The sequence below is a fragment of the Arachis stenosperma genome, chromosome 10 (assembly GCF_014773155.1).
Source record: "Arachis stenosperma cultivar V10309 chromosome 10, arast.V10309.gnm1.PFL2, whole genome shotgun sequence".
Taxonomy (NCBI): Eukaryota; Viridiplantae; Streptophyta; class Magnoliopsida; order Fabales; family Fabaceae; genus Arachis; species Arachis stenosperma.
Window position 1 is genome coordinate 54,044,375 of NC_080386.1, and position 16,234 is coordinate 54,060,608.

The window sequence follows — 16,234 nt, forward strand, 5'->3', positions numbered from 1 at the left end:
CTCATGGGTGTATTAAAAGCAAAGTATTCAAGACAAATAGTTGTCTTCCCACCTCATGGTTGAACCAACTTAGCTAACTTATGATCACACCAAAGATTCAGAAAATTACTCCATATTATGAACTCCTCTCTGGTCTTTAAAAACACTCATTCTCTTTTTCATTTGATTCTAAGGACAAGCATACAATAAGTAAAGATATGATGCAGTGACACTTAAACCAGAAATCATAGACCTAAGCAATAGACTTAAAATGCAGAATTGAAAAGATTCAAACTAACATGGAAGCATGTCCTATTTCATCAACGATCTTCCTTATTTAAACATAGAAAAAGATGGAGTAAAGAGGGAACTCCACCACCTTTTACTCTTGTGGTTGTCCATGCTCTTTTCCTTGCTTGTCCTCCTTGTGTCCTCTTGCATTTCCTCGCATCCGCGCCAATCTTGCTTGCTTCCAATCCTCAAGTGCCTTCCTCACTGATTCATGACTCTCTTCCATCCTTTGTCTCTCTTCTCGTGCTAGTTCATCCTTCACTTCTTTATACCTTGCGATTCCTGGGTGCAATATAGGCAGCTGTCTTACTAGGTATTTGAGCCTGGCCTGAGTGTTTATGTGATACCCTGTCTCGCTCATGTAAACTCTTTCTGCAAATGCCTTTTGCTTGCCCAGTAGTTCTATGTTTTCTATTTGTCTTCGATGCATCTCATGTATGTGTGCCCCTTGATGTGCTTGGATGTTGATTAGCCTCTGGATGGACTCTTGTTGCTCATTTTGTCTTTGTTCCATCCTGTTGAATGTTTCTCCCCATTGTTGCCTTTGACTTAGTTGTTGTTCCATCATTTGCCTTTGCCACTCACCTTGCTGAGTCATCCACCTTGAGAGTGCTTCCTCTTGCTGCCCCATCATCTGTAATTGAAGCTCTTTCTGTGCTCCTTGGCTCTCCAAATATTATTGAGATAAGCTATCAATTGCTTCCTGCAATTGATGCATATCCAAGGTGGCTGGTGCTTGCCCTTCTAAGACTTGTCCTTCCACTACTTGAGGGGCTGGCCTATTCCTTTGCTTCTGTTGAGGTAGGGGGGATGTGGCAGCATTCATCCTTCGAACAGTCATTGGAATGCCTTCTTTTATCCACACTGGGTCCTCATCTTCAAACACCACCCCAGCTCTCTTGCACAATCGGTAAATAGTGCTGGGGTAACCTAACGTTCCTCTTGAGTCACTTTTCTATGCCATCTTTCTAATGCCTTCAGCTATGAGTTCATGAACTTTGATTTCTCCTCCTTTGAGTATGCAGTGCACCATTGTGGCTCTCTTGAGATTCACCTCCTAGTTGTTTCCAGCAGGGAGAATAGACCTCCTCACTAGTTCAAACCACCCCTTGGCTTCAGGAGTGAGATATGTTCTCTTGATGAACTTTGGTTTCTTTCCCGCACCCCTTTCCCAATAAACTCCGGGTACACAAATATCCCGCAAAATCTGGTCATAATTGGGGTTGTCCAGTCTTGAGTGATAACTCTCTTCTTCAAACTGTATGGACCGTAGCTTCAGTGCCCTCATGACACTCATGGGACCAAAATCCACTATCTTTCCTCTCACAAAGCTTGTATATGACTCATCTTTCTTATCATATCGGACCGCATTTGCATAAAATTCTCTTATGAGGTTTGCATTCACCTTAGTGACGGGATCGGTGAGGAGCTCCCATCTTCTCTTTTCCACTTTCTCTGTGATTTCTGGACACTCAGTTTTCTTCACTTGAAATCCCAGCTCGTAAATAATTTCCTTTTCAACCATCCACCCGTATTACAATGCATGGTACAAGCTTCTAAATTTCTTTTCATCATACGGGTGTTGCTCCATGGGTTCCTTTCCCTTCCTTCTTTTAGAACTTGAAGAGGCCATGAACGAGAGTTAATATGTGAAGGTGGTAAGGGTTTGGAGACTTTTGGTTGTTTAGGGTTTTGTTGCAATAAAGAGATTGAGGGGGAAATGTGTGTACTGTGAGAGGGAATGTCTTGTGCCGAAATGAAGAGATGTGAAAAGTGGGTTATGACAATGAAGGTGGGCACGGGACAAGGATTATTTATATATGGAAGTTGTGAGAGAATGGAGGGTGTGGATTGATGGAGTGGTTACTTGATGGATGGTTGGGGTTATGCATGGATAAAAGACAAGGATCATCACTTTATGATGGAGGTTGCTCGGTCTTTTAGGTGTCCCATTTGTCCAATGTTGCATGGCAACATTTTCCAATGTATTCCCTTTTTGGAACAAGTGTGTAGTTCTCTTCATGAAGTGGCTGAACCTCCCCCATTTAATTGTCCAATCAATCTCCATCAATGCTCCTTTTCTTTTCCCTATAAAGACAAAATAAAAAAGGTGAGAATAATATCAAACCAAAGACAATTGAACTTTACGGCTAGAATTAAAAGGAAAAATGAGAAAAGATTAAATTGTTTATTCATGAATTCCAACTAACTAACTAACTATTCGTGGGTCCTTATATGCATATTGGTGGCACCATGGGGTGACACCAAACTTAGTTTGGAGCACTATGATGAAAAGTTCTGTTCAAAGCTTCCAAGACTAGCATGCTTTGAACACCAAACTTGTTCTTCACTATACACTGCACAATAAGGATTTCACCAAGAGTTTGTCAAGTTTGGGTTTGAATTCATAAATATTGACTTATTTACTATCTTCTAAAAGCATATAAAACATGGGTTGCCTCCCATGAAGCACTTCTTTAGCGTCACTAGCTTGACGTTTCTCCCTCATCAGGGTGGTTGGTAATGCTTGAAGTCCTCCCCTCTCGCTGTGGACTTGTATCCATTGGTTGTATCAATGATCTCTACATGTTTCAGGGAGAGAATTCTGTTGATTGTGAAGACTTTAGGTAACTGAGATGGTACAGTAGGGAGATTAGGGGGGATGTCTGGAAAGTAAGCTGAGATCACTCTATCTCCTGGAGAGAAGTTTTCCGTAGGGATCTTTTTGATCCTCCACTTCCTTGGTACCTTCTTCCTTGTGTCCTTTGATATTGCCTTGCTCTTGATGACTTCTTTTTCTAAGGGATTTGTGATGTTGTCTTCACATGCCTCTAGAGGTTTAGGTTCTTCTAACTTTTCCTTGAGCTGTGGTAGTTGCTGTTTCCCTTGTTTATCAACCAAAGGAGTCTCCAGATAGGTTGGGTGTGCTTCTGTGCTTGCTTCCTCCTTTAGCATCTCATCATGGTCTTTACTTGGTTTCTTGTGCTCTTGGTCTACTTCTTGTGAGAGTTTGAAGACATTAAAGCTAAGCCGTTTATCATGGATCCTCAATATTAGCTCCCCTTTCTCCACATCTATGAGTGCTCTGGCCGTAGCTAGGAAGGGTCTTCCCAATATGATTGGGTGAGTGTGACTTTCTTCCATGTCCAAGATGACAAAGTCTGTTGGGAGAAAGTATTTCCCAACCTTTAGTAACATATTTTCCACCACTCCTATTGCTTGCTTTTGAGTCTTATCAGCCAGTCTGATGACCACATCTGTGGGTATTATCTCATTGATTTGCAGCCTTTATGCCAGGGATAGGGGCAGTAAGTTGATGCTTGCCCCTAAATCATAGAGTGCTCTATTGTTTCCCCTATGGCACAGGGGATGTGAAAACTCCCTGGGTCTCTTCTTTTTGTAGGCAATTCAGGTTGAATAAGGGCACTACATTCCTTGTTTAACACTATAGTTTGGCCTCTTTTGAGTAAGCTTTTCCTGGGAAGAAGTTCCTTCATGTACTTGATGAATGTAGGCATTTGTTGTATGGCCTTGATGAATGGTATGTTCACATGCAGAGATGCAAACAAGTCTAGGAACCTTGAGTATATTCTCTTCCCCACATCACCATTGAGCAGTTGGGGAAATGGTGCATAGAGCTTCAGCAACTCTTGTTGTGAGATTTGTGGTTCTTGGTGATCTCTATCCTCCTCCTCTGTTGAGTTATTTTCAGGCTGTTGGGAGAGGTCGCTTTACTCGTCTTCATCCTCTTGATCACTTGTAGTGACCATTTTGCAATCTTCCCATCTTACTTTGTTTGCTTTTCCTCTTGGGTTTTTCTCCCTGTCACTTGGGAAGCCATCAGTAGGTTTGGGAATCTTCTTCGCTAAGCATCCCACTTGGAATTCCAGCTTCTTGATGGTCTCTCCTTGGTTCTTAATGTTGGCTCGCACCTCTTCTTTGAACACCTTATCTTCTTGAATCTCTTGGCATATTCCTTCAAGTAAGGTTTTAAGCTTAGAGAGTCTGTCATCAATTGATGGTAAATTGGGATTAGAGGTGGAAGGATGAGAGGTGTTGTTGTGGGGGTGTTGATATGTCCTCTGAGTGAATTGTTGATGAGCTGCATTGTTGTTGGAGTTGTAACGTCTCTGGTCTTGGCTTTGCTCTTACTGATTCCCCCACCCAAAGTTTGAGTGGTTCCTCCATCCAGAGTTGTATGTCTTGGAGTATGGATCATGGTTCTATCAAGGTCCTCTTCTTCAAGTTCTTCTTGGGTTGTTGATGAGGTGGTGATTGCTGCCACTTGGTTCCTCTCTATCTTCTTGGTGAGGTCAGCTAACTGCTTGGTAATGAGCTTGTTTTGAGCCAGCAAAGCATCTACATTGTTTAGCTCCATTACTCCCTTAGTGTTCCCTCTTTCGGAAGCATAGAAGTAGTCATTCTCAGCTACAGTTTCAATGACATCTATGGCTTCTTCAATGGTCTTCTTCTTGTTCAAGGATCCTCCAGAGGAATGATCTACTGCCTTCTTTGATTCATATGACAAGCCTTCATAGATGATATGCAACTGCACCCATTCATTAAACATATTTGGTGGACACCTTCTTGTTAGGTCTTTGAACCTTTCCCAAGCTTCATAAAGTGTCTCCCCATCTTGCTGTCTGAACGTCTGTACTTCAGTTCTCAGCCTATTGATCCTTTGCGGGGGGTAAAACCTTGACAAAAACTTATTCACTACCTCCTCCCAATTTGTCAGGCTTTCTTTTGGGAAGGATTCGAACCATTTGAATGCCTTGTCCCTGAGTGAGAAAGGGAACAAGAGCAGCCTATAGACATCCTGGTGGACTCCATTGGACTTCACTGTGTCACAAATCCTCAAGAAGATGGTCAAGTGTTGATTCGGATCTTCTTGAGCACCTCTTCCAAATGAGCAATTATTTTGCACAAGAGTGATGAGCTGAGCTTTGAGCTCGAAATTGTTGGCATATATGGTGGGCTTCTGAATGCTGCTCCCACAGTTGCCTGGGTTGGGATTGATATAAGAGCTTAACACTCTTCTATCCTCCCCAACATGATTTGCTCTACCTCCTCCCCCATGGTTATTAGCCTCTTCTTTATGTTGGTTGTCTATGTTGCCTTCCATGTTTAGTTCAAAGTGTTCCTCCTCCTCTTCAACACCGATTGCACGTTTCCCTCTTGCTTCCCTCCTTAATCTAAGGAGGGTCCTCTCTGGTTCAGAATCGAAAGAAGTTGAAGCCCCGCTTCTTCTCCCTGTCATACAACCAACAAGTAAAAGCAAGGAAAAACTATGTGCAGAGAATATTGCTGCAGGATTACTGTTAGTTGTGAGTGAAGCAATATATCAAACAGTTAGTGGGTTAGCAAACTGAATTGTAAATAACAAAGAAACGAAAAAGTAGAGGGGGAAAGGGAAGAAGTTAACTAAGACAGAAAGTAAATTACTCAAACAGAAATTTAATTCAACAAAACAAAAATGCTCAATCTAGTGATCTTCCAATCTAATAATTGTTGATGCACAATCAATCCCCGGCAATGGCGCCATAAACTTGATGCAGGTGGAAATTGTCTCTCAACAAATTTCCTTCGACAAGTGTACCGAATTTGTCGTCAAGTAAAAACTCACAATAGAGTGAGGTCGAATCCCACAGGGATTGATTGATCAAGCAACTTTAATTAGAAGATTGTTCTAGTTGAGCGAATTCAGAATTTGGGTTGAGAGTTGCAGAAAATAAAATGGCGGGAATGTAAATGACGGAAAAGTAAATGCTAGAATTAAAGAACTGGAAGTAAATGACTGAAATTAAATTGCTGAATTGTAAATGGGAATGGGGTTTTTGCTCATGAAAATAAACGCAGAAATTAAAGAGAATGGGTGAGATCAGAATTGGGTAGTTCATTGGGCATAGGAGATGTTGCAATTCTCCGGATCAAGTTCATTTTCATCTCTTCCTCAATCAATGCACTCATTGATCTCCTTGGCAATCTCAATTGATTGAATTACAATTTCTTGCAATTCAATCTCTCAAATCTTGATCAATAGCCAATTCCTTGGTCAATTGCTCATGAGAAGAGATAAAGTGTGGTCACTGATTATACCACATGCATTTCCCAAATCAAGTTTTGAGAGGATTATAGTCACATATCCATCCAAACCCAATTTGGTCCAGCATGAGAAAGCATTTCTAGCTTGATCTCTTCATTCCTCTTTCAAGGTTCTGAAGGGATCCAAGTTTGAATAGTTTCTTTTCCAAGATAACTACTCAATGGGATAAAGATCGAAAGCTTTCAAGTAAAATCAAGAGAAAAGATAGAAGAAGAATGAAGAAAACTAGTATTGATCCATCAAATTACAACAGAGCTCCCTACCCAATGAAATTGGTTTAGTTGTTCATAGCTTTAAAAACTGAAAACAAAGATGGAGAATACATTCTGAACAAGAAGAGCAGAGAAAGTAAAATATAGAGAGTAATGCTTTTTCCTTTCAGAACTCTTTCCAACTCCCTCAAATAATACAAAGCTACTCCTATATATACTACTCTTCTATTCTTCTAGTTGATTCTTCAAGTCTTGGGCCTTTGGATCTTCAGTTTGGAGCAGTTCTCTTCTTCACTTGGGCTTGGTTTTACTTGCAGAGAGAAAGTGTGAAGTGGGCAGAGACTTTAGCTCAAGACGTTAGAGGTGTTAAAATTCAGTGAGAAAATGGGTTCGAAAACGTTAGTGTCATTCAACTTTTTCACTAACGTTTCTTACCCAAGTAAATGCCACGTTAACCTCAACGTTAGTCGCACAAACATTGCCACTAACGTTGCCTCTTTGTCCTTCGCACACGTTATTGGGATTCAACTTTCCCAATAACGTTGAGAGCCTCCCCCTTTCCCACGTTAGAGTCCACGTTAACTTAGTTTAGGTGGCTCTTTTAACGTAGGCATGCCAATCTTCGAGAACGTTAGTGACACTCAACATTGTCACTAACGTTCCAATATGCCCCTATTCACGTTAGAGTCCGCGTTAACTAGGTTAACGTGGCTTCTAACGTGGCTTTGCAAACCATTTCCAACGTTAGTGACAATGTTGAGTGTCACTAACGTTGGCTCATCTTTAACTCATTGCCGTTAGCTTCCACGTTAACTAAGTTAACGTAGATGTTAACATGGCTCCTTGGGGTTTTGTGGTTGCTTCCAACGTTAGTGACAATGTTGGGTGTCACTAACGTTGTCGACCATTCTTGCCTCTCACGTTAGCTCCCACGTTAACCAAGTTAACGTGGAAGTTAACGTGGTTCATTGCACCTTAGGCTAACGTTAGTGACAATGTTGAATGTCACTAACGTTGGCTTCCTTCCCCTTGTTAACGTTAGAGGCCAAGTTAACCAAGTTAACGTGGACTCTAACGTGGCCACTTATGATCATTGGCCAACGTTAGTGATAATGTTAAGTGTCACTAACGTTGGCTCAAAATCCTTTCTTCACGTCAGAGCTCACGTTAACTTAGTTAACATCACTCTTAACGTGGGCAACGATGGCTTCGAGAGCGTTATTGGCAATCACTTTTCTCATTAACTTTGCAAGTTACCTCCCATTCCACGTTAGTGGCCACGTTAATTAGATTAACGTGACTGCTAAGTGATTCCTCCTTGCTTCCTTTGGTCCTGAAATCAAGCAATAGAGTGCATAAAAGTTCTAGTCCAAGTCATGGGTAATGCAACATACAATTTGTCACTAAATTCATGCAAAATCCTCATAAAATCATGTAAAATGCACAATGTATGCTTGAATCAAGGTGTAAGTGAATATCTACCCAAAACTAGCTTATTTCCTAAGAAAATGCATGAAACTACCCTAAAAACAGTAAAGAAAAGGTCAGTAAAACTGGCCAAGATGCCCTTGTATCATCTCCTTTCTCCAGTAGCTTGATCATCAAAGTTTAGCATTTTTAGAGCCCAGAATGCTCTATGTTCAAGCTCAACTAGTAAGTGGCGAGCCTTGCCAAATACCAATTGGTATGAAGACATCCCAATGGGTGTTTTGAAGGCTGTCCTGTAGGCCCATAATGCATCATCCAGCTTCTTACACCAATCCTTTATTGAATTTCCAACAGTTTTTTCAAGAATTCTTTTGAGCTCCCTGTTTGAAATCTCTACTTGCCCATTGGTCTGTGGGTGGTATGGAGTCGTCACCTTGTGCTTGACTCCATATCTGAGAAGGAGTGTCTCAAGTTGCTTGTTGCAGAAGTGTGTCCCTCCATCACTAATGAGGGCTCTAGGAACTCCAAATCTGCTGAAGATGTTCCTTCTCAAGAAGCTTATTACAACCTTGTTGTCTTTTATTGCAATGGCTATGGCTTCTACCCACTTTGACACATAATCTATAGCCACCAATATATAACTGTTTGAGTAGGAGGATGGGAAAGGTCCTATAAAATTAATTCCCTACACATCAAACAATTCTAACTCCATTATAAACCTCTATGGCATCTCATTTTTCTTGGGTAGATTGCCAGCCCTTTGGCATTCATCACACCTTGACACCAATTCCTTTGCATCCTTGAAAATGGTTGGCCAGTAGAACCCACATTGTAGCACCTTGGCTACAGTTCTTTCCTCACTAAAATGGCCTCCAAATGCAGATCTATGACACTGCCAAAGCACTTCCTGCCCTTCCTCATGGGAAACACACCTTCTCAAAATTCTATCAGCACACTTTTTGAACAAATAGGGCTCAACCCAGATGTAGTATTTATCATCTTTGATTATCATTCTCCTCATGTGTTTATTGATGTTGGTTGGCAATTCCCCAATAGCCTTGAAGTTAGTTATTTCTGCAAACCAAGGGGCTACTTGGATTATCATCAACTGCTCATCAGGGAAGCTCTCATTCACTGCAAATTGGTGTGTCTCTTCTTCTTGTTGTTGAATCCTTGAGAGGTGGTCAGCCACTTTGTTCTCTGCTCCACTCCTATCTTTAATTTCAATGTCAATCTCTTGGAGTAGCAAGATCCATCTTATTAGTCTGGGCTTGGACTCTTGTTTGGTGAGCAAGTATTTGAGTGCTGCATGATCAGTGAATACATTTACTTTAGAACCAATAAGATATGATCTAAATTTATCAAAAGCAAAGACAATGGCAAGTAATTCCTTTTCTGTGGTGGTATAGTTCCTTTGATTCTCATTAAGGACATTGCTAGCTGATGAGCGGATAATTTGTACGCTTTTTGGCATTGTTTTTAGTATGTTTTTAGTATGATCTAGTTAGTTTTTAGTATATTTTTATTAGTTTTTAATTAAAATTAACTTTTCTGGACTTTACTATGAGTTTGTGTGTTTTTCTGTGATTTCAGGTATTTTCTGGCTGAAATTGAGGGATCTGAGCAAAAATCTGATCCAGAGACTCAAAAGGACTGCAGATGCTGTTGGATTCTGACCTCCCTGCACTCGAAGTGGATTTTCTGGAGCTACAGAAGCCCAATTGGCGCGCTCTCAACGGCATTGGAAAGTAGACATCCTGGGCTTTCCAGCAATATATGATAGTCCATACTTTGCCCAAGATTTGATGGCCCAAACCGGCGTTCAAATTCACCTCAAGAAATTCCAGCGTTAAACGCTGGAACTGGCACCTAAATGGGAGTTAAACGCCCAAACTGGCATAAAAGCTGGCGTTTAACTCCAAGAGGAGTCTCTACACGAAAATGCTTCATTTGCTCAGCCCAAGCACACACCAAGTGGGCCCGGAAGTGGATTTTTATGTCATTTACTCATCTTTGTACACCCTAGGCTACTAGTTTCCTATAAGTAGGACCTTTTACTATTGTATTTTTCATCTTCGGACATCTAGTTCTTAGATCAGATCTTGGTTTTTCTGGTTCCCTCTTTGGGGTCAAAACCAATGATCACTTTTGTTCTTATGTATTTTCAACGGTAGAGTTTCTACACACCATAGATTAAGGTGTGGAGCTCTGCTGTACCTCGAGTATTAATGCAATTACTATTGTTCTTCTATTCAATTCCGCTTGTTCTTGTTCCAAGATATCACCTGTTCTTCAACTTGATGAATGTGATGATCCGTGACACTCATCATCATTCTCACTTATGAACAAAGTGACTGACAACCACTCTTGTTCTACAAGCATACGAGGCTTAGTGAATATCTCTTAGATTCCTGATACATGATGCATGGTTGATCGCCTGACAACCGAGTGCTCGCCTGACAAACGAGCCAGCCATTCCGTGAGATCAGAGTCTTCGTGGTATAGGCGAGAACTGATGGCAGCATTCAAGAGAATCCGGAAGGTCTAAACCTTGTCTGTGGTATTCTGAGTAGGATTCAATGATTGAATGACTGTGACGTGCTTCAAACTCCTAGCAGGCGGGGCGTTAGTGACAGACGCAAAAGAATCGATGGATTTTATTCCGGCTTGACCGAGAACCGACAGCTGATTAGCCATATGCTGTGACAGAGCATGGGAACATTTTCACTGAGAGGATGGGAGGTAGCCACTGACAACGGTGAAACCCTACATGAGCTTGCCATGGAAAGGAGTAAGAAGGATTGGATGAAGACTGTAGGAAAGCAGAGAGACGGAAGGGAAGGCATCTTCATTCGCTTATCTGAAGCTCTCACCAATGATATACATAAGTATCCCTATCTTTATCTTTATGCTTTATTCGTTTATCACTATACCCATTTGAGTCTGCCTGACTGAGATTTACAAGGTGACCATAGCTTGCTTCATACCAACAATCTCTGTGGGATCGACCCTTACTCACGTAAGGTATTACTTGGACGACCCAGTGCACTTGCTGGTTAGTTGTGCGAAGTTGTAGTGATCACAATTTCGCGCACCAAGTTTTTGGCGCCGTTGCCGGGGATTGTTTGTGTATGGACAACTGACGGTTCATCTTGTTGCTTAGATCAGGTATTATTTTTCTTCAGAATTCTTAAGAATGAATTCTAGTGTTTCAAGGTGATGTTCTTATCATCACCAAAGCTGATTGATCATCATCAATTTAGCTCTTGAATGCAATGTTCTGCTGAAGCTTAGCTAGCTATGTCTAATTCCTTCAGACTAAAGCTTTAGACTAACATTGCATGATTCCTGGAATTCTCATTAAGAATTTTGATACCTTTATTTTCTTCTTCCACTTAATTTTCGAAAAAACCAAAAAAATTACAAAATCATAAAAACAAAAAAAAAATATTTCTTGTTTAAGTCTAGTGTCTCATTTTAAGTTGGTGTCAATTGCATGTTTCTGTTCTTCTTGCATTTTTCAAATTTATGCATGTGTCCTCATTAATCTTCAAGTTGTTCTTGATGATTTTCTTGTTTTGATCTTTAAATTCTATTGACTTGAGTATTTTTGTTGTTTCTCATATGCATTCTCATCTTGTTAGTGTCAGTAGTATACAAACTGCTAAGTTTGGTGTCTTGCATGCATTGATATTTGATTTTAGTTGCATTTTGATTAGTCCTTATTATTAAAAATCCAAAAATATTTTTAATTTGTGTCTTTTCAAGTCAATAATACAGAGAATTGAAGATTCAGAACATACTGCAGAGGAATTATACAGAAAAAGCTGGGCATTCAAAAATGCCCAGTGAAGAAGACAGACTGGCGTTTAAACGCCAGCCAGGGTGCCTGGCTGGGCGTTTAACGCCCAAAAGGGTAGTAGTTTGGGCGTTAAACGCCAGAATGTGCACCATTCTGGGCGTTTAACGCCAGGATGGCACAAGAGGAAAGATTTTGTTTTTCAAATCAATTTTTTTCATGTTTTCAAAGTTTTTCAAAATCAAATCTTTTTCAAATCAAATCTTTTCAATCAAATGTTTTCAAAATCAATTTCTTTCCTTTTTCAAAGATACTTACTAACAATTAATGATTTGATTGAACATCTCAAATTTGTTGCCTTTTCTGTTGAGAAAGGTTTAATGTTTGAATCATATCTTTTCTTGTTAGGCAAGTCATTAATTTTTAGAATCAAATCTTTTTAAAATTGTTTTCAAATCATATCTTTTCAATCATATCTTTTTAAAACCATAACTTTTCAATCATATATTTTTAATCACATCTTTTAAAAACCAATCATATCTTCTCAACCACATCTTTTTCAAAATAGTTTTCAATCAAATCTTTTTAATTTCTAATTTCAAAATCTTTTTCAAAAATCACTTTACTTCTTTCCCACTTTTGTTTTCGAAAATCAATTAGTGTTTTTCAAAATGTTTTCAAAATCTTTTACTTAATTTTCGAAAATTACTTCCCATCTTCCCACACCCTTTTATTTATGAACTAACTCTATTCATTAATGCAAAATTCGAACTCCATCTTCTTTGATAAGTTCGAATTTTCTACTGCTGTCTTCTACTTTTCTTTTCCTCTGACACCTCAAGGAATCTCTATACTGTGACATAGAGGATTCCATATTTTCTTGTTTTCTTCTCTTTCATATGAGCAGGAACAAAGACAAAGGCATTCTTGTTGAAGCTGACCCTGAACCTGAAAGAACCTTGAAGCGAAAGCTAAGAGAAGCTAAGGCACAACTCTCTGTTGAGGACCTGACCGAATTCTTCAAAGAAGAAGAACCCATGGCAGCCGAAAACAACAACAATTCCAACAATGCAAGGAAGGTGCTGGGTGACTTTACTGCACCTACTCCCGACTTCTATGGGAGAAGCATCTCTATCCCTGCCATTGGAGCAAACAACTTTGAGCTTAAGCCTCAGTTAGTTTCTCTAATGCAACAGAATTGCAAGTTCCATGGACTTCCATTGGAAGATCCTCATCAGTTTTTAGCAGAATTCTTGCAAATCTGTGACACAGTCAAGACTAATGGGGTTGACCCTGAGGTCTACAGACTGATGCTATTCCCTTTTGCTGTAAGAGACAGAGCTAGAGTATGGTTGGACTCTCAACCTAAAGAAAGCCTGGACTCTTGGGAAAAGCTAGTCAATGCCTTCTTAGCAAAGTTCTTTCCACCTCAAAAATTGAGTAAGCTTAGAGTGGAAGTCCAAACCTTCAGACAGAAGGATGGTGAATCCCTCTATGAAGCTTGGGAAAGATACAAACAATTAATCAGAAAGTGTCCCTCAGACATGCTTTCTGAATGGAGCATCATAGGTATTTTCTATGATGGTCTCTCTGAACTATCCAAGATGTCTTTGGATAGCTCTGCTGGAGGATCTCTTCATTTGAAGAAGACGCCTACAGAGGCTCAAGAGCTCATTGAAATGGTTGCAAATAACCAATTCATGTACACTTCTGAAGGAAATCCTGTAAACAATGGGACAAGTCAGAAGAAAGGAGTTCTTGAGATTGATACTCTGAATGCCATTTTGGCTCAGAATAAAATATTGACTCAACAAGTCAATTTGATTTCTCAAAGTCTGTCTGGAATGCAACATGCACCAAGTAGTACTAAGGATGCTTCAACTGAAGAAGAAGCTTATGATCCTGAGAACCCTTCAATGGAAGAGGTGAATTATCTAGGAGAACCCTATGGAAACACCTATAATTCTTCATGGAGAAATCACCCAAATTTCTCATGGAAGAATCAAGAGAGACCTCAACAAGGTTTCAACAACAACAATGGTGGAAGAAACAGGTTTAGCAATGGCAAGCCTTTTCCATCATCTTCTCAGCAACAGACAGAGAATTCTAAGCAGAACCCCTCTGACTTAGCAACCATGGTCTCTGATCTAATCAAAACCACTCAAAGTTTCATGACTGAAACAAGGTCCTCCATTAGGAATTTGGAAGCACAAGTGGGACAGCTGAGCAAGAAAGTTACTGAACTCCCTCCAAGTACTCTCCCAAGCAACACAGAAGAAAATCCAAAAGGAGAGTGCAAGGCCATCAACATGGCCGAATTTGGAGAGGAAAGAGAGGAAGTGAACGCCATTGAGGAAGACCTCAATGGGCGTGCACTAGCCTCCAATGAGTTCCCTAATGAGGAACCATGGGAATCTGAGGCTCAAAATGAGACCATAGAGATTCCATTGGACTTACTTCTGCCTTTCATGAGCTCTGATGAGTATTCTTCCTCTGAAGAGGATGGGTATGTCACTGAAGAGCAAGTTGCTAAATACCTTGGAGCAATCATGAAGCTAAATGACAAGTTATTTGGAAATGAGACTTGGGAGGATGAACCTCCTTTGCTCACCAAAGAACTGGATGACTTGTCTAGGCAGGAATTACCTCAAAAGAGACAAGATCCTGGGAAGTTTTCCATACCTTGTACCATAGGCACCATGACCTTCAAGAAGGCTCTGTGTGACTTAGGGTCAAGTGTAAACCTCATGCCTCTCTCTGTAATGGAGAAGCTAGGGATCTTTGAGGTACAAGCTGCAAGAATCTCATTAGAGATGGCAGACAATTCAAGAAAACAAGCTCATGGACTTGTAGAGGATGTTTTGGTGAAGATTGAAGACCATTACATCCCTACTGATTTTATAGTCCTAGAGACTGGGAAGTGCATGGATGAATCCATCATCCTTGGTAGACCCTTCCTAGCCACAGCAAAGGCTGTGATTGATGTTGATGGAGGAGAGTTGATCATTCAAGTGAATGAAAAATCCTTGGTGTTTAAGGCTCAAGGATATCCCTCTGTCACCATGCAGAAGAAGCATGAAGAGCTTCTCTCAAATCAGAGTCAAACAGAGCCCCCACAGTCAAACTCTAAGTTTGGTGTTGGGAGGCCACAACCAAACTCTAAGTTTGGTGTTGAACCCCCACAACCAAACTCTAAGTTTGGTGTTGGGAGGTTCCAACATTGCTCTGAGTATCTGTGAGGCTCCATGAGAGCCCTCTGTCAAGCTACTGACATTAAAGAAGCGCTTGTTGGGAGGCAACCCAATGATATATTTTAGATATTTTCCTTTGTTATTTTATCTTATTTTGTAGGTTGATGATCATGAGAAGTCACAAAATCAATTGAAAAAGCAAAAACAGAATGAAAAACAGGAAGAAAAACAGCACACCCTGGAGGAAGAACTCACTGGCGTTTAAACGCCAGTGAGGCTAGCAGTTGGGCGTTTAACGCCCAGTTTGGCACCATTCTGGGCGTTTAACGCCAGAAAGGGGCACCAGACTGGCGTTAAACGCCAGAAAAGGGCAAGAACCTGGCGTTAAACGCCAGGAATGGGCATCAGCCTGGCGTTTAACGCCAGATTTGGCACAAAACGTGATTTTGAGTGCCATTTGGTGCAGGGATGACTTTTCCTTGACACCACAGGATCTGTGGACCCCACAGGATCCCCACCAACCCCACCACACTCTCTCTTCTTCACCCATTCACCAATCACCTCAACACCTCTTCCCCATAAACCCTTCTTCACTCCTTCATCTTCAAACCACCTAAACACCACTTCTCCCCCTCCTTGGCCGAACACAAAGCCATCTCCCTCTCCTCTTTTTCTTCTTCTTCTACTCTCATCTCTCTTCTTTTGCTCGAGGACGAGCAAACCTTTTAAGTTTGGTGTGGTAAAAGCATTGCTTTTTGTTTTTCCATAACCATTTATGGCATCCAAAGCCAGTTCAACTGAGAAGGCATGACCTCAAGCCCATCACTAAGAAAAGGATGGAGCAAACAAGAGACCCCTCTCATCAAGAGATCCCTGAGATACCTCAAGGGATGCACTTTCCTCCACAAGACTATTGGGAGCAACTAAACACCTCCCAAGGAGAATTGAGTTCCAACATGGGACAACTAAGGGTGGAGCACCAAGAACACTCCATTCTCCTCCATGAAATTAGAGAAGATCAAAGAATCATGAGAGAGGAACAACAAAGACAAGGAAGAGACATTGAGGAGCTCAAGCACTCCATAGGATCTTCAAGAACAAGCCGCCATCACTAAGGTGGACCCGTTCTTTAATCTCCTTGTTCTTTATTTTTCTGTTTTTCGAAATTTTCATGCTTATGTTTATCTATGTTTGTGTCTTATGATCATTAGTGTCTTAGTGTCTATGC

The 16,234-nt window shown here is 40.7% G+C and overlaps 1 non-coding gene across 1 annotated transcript; it reads right to left on the bottom strand.

Annotated features, from left to right (window-relative positions):
• Positions 1 to 13,257: 13,257 nt before the first annotated feature.
• Positions 13,258 to 13,365, bottom strand: LOC130958586 (small nucleolar RNA R71). Its single transcript, XR_009077699.1, has one exon. It is a non-coding gene; the product is annotated as a small nucleolar RNA R71 (small nucleolar RNA).
• Between the last annotated feature and the right edge of the window lie 2,869 nt (positions 13,366 to 16,234).